This window comes from Carlito syrichta, unplaced genomic scaffold (genome assembly GCF_000164805.1).
Source record: "Carlito syrichta isolate Samal-C Ts95f unplaced genomic scaffold, Tarsius_syrichta-2.0.1 Scaffold308857, whole genome shotgun sequence".
In the NCBI taxonomy this organism is placed as follows: domain Eukaryota; kingdom Metazoa; phylum Chordata; class Mammalia; order Primates; family Tarsiidae; genus Carlito; species Carlito syrichta.
The window spans coordinates 593,106-593,913 of NW_007252953.1; positions in this window are offsets into that span (position 1 = coordinate 593,106).

The window sequence follows — 808 nt, forward strand, 5'->3', positions numbered from 1 at the left end:
GGGGGGGGGCGGGGAATGGTGGTGGTGGTGAGGACACCAGCTGGCCCTTGCCCTCAGAGCCAGGCACTGGGAAGGAGAGGGTTAGGGGTGGAAGTTCACAAATGCCATTTCTGAACCCTCAACTGCCAGAGCTATTGCTCTGGAAGAATCTACCGGGCTTGGGGTCCACACTGGATCTACAATGATTCCCTCTTGCTCAACACACACACACACACACACACACACACACACACACACACACGCCAACTCAGCAGACGCAGACAAAAATAATCCTGTTCTCTACAAGTTTCCAAAGAATTCCTAGCATAGCCACTCATATGGTAACAGAGTGAGACAGTTAAAAAACAAATTTAATAGGGAGCCAACTGTGCTGCTCATCGAAACCGGACTGGATTAAAAAAAAGTGGTACAGATACACAATGGAATATTACACAGCCATAAAGAGGGACAAACATGGACTTCACAGCAACTTGAATGAATTTAGTCTATCATACTCAGTGATCTATCACAGAAACAAAGAACAGAATACCACATGTTCTCACTCATAAGTGAACATTGAACATTTACCGTAATACTGTAAGAAAAGGATTGGCAGTAGCAGAATAGTGCCGGGGTGGGAGGTGGGGGTGACACAACATCAATATGGGCACCTGACCTCAAACCAGGCAAAGTGGGGACCAAAGGGAGGCCCAAACTTTACCTGTATGATGACCACTTGTATACCTAATCCTGAATTGTACCCCACATCTTTAAGATAAAAAAAAAATCCAATTCATCAAATATGATTACGATTTTAAAAACCCCACAG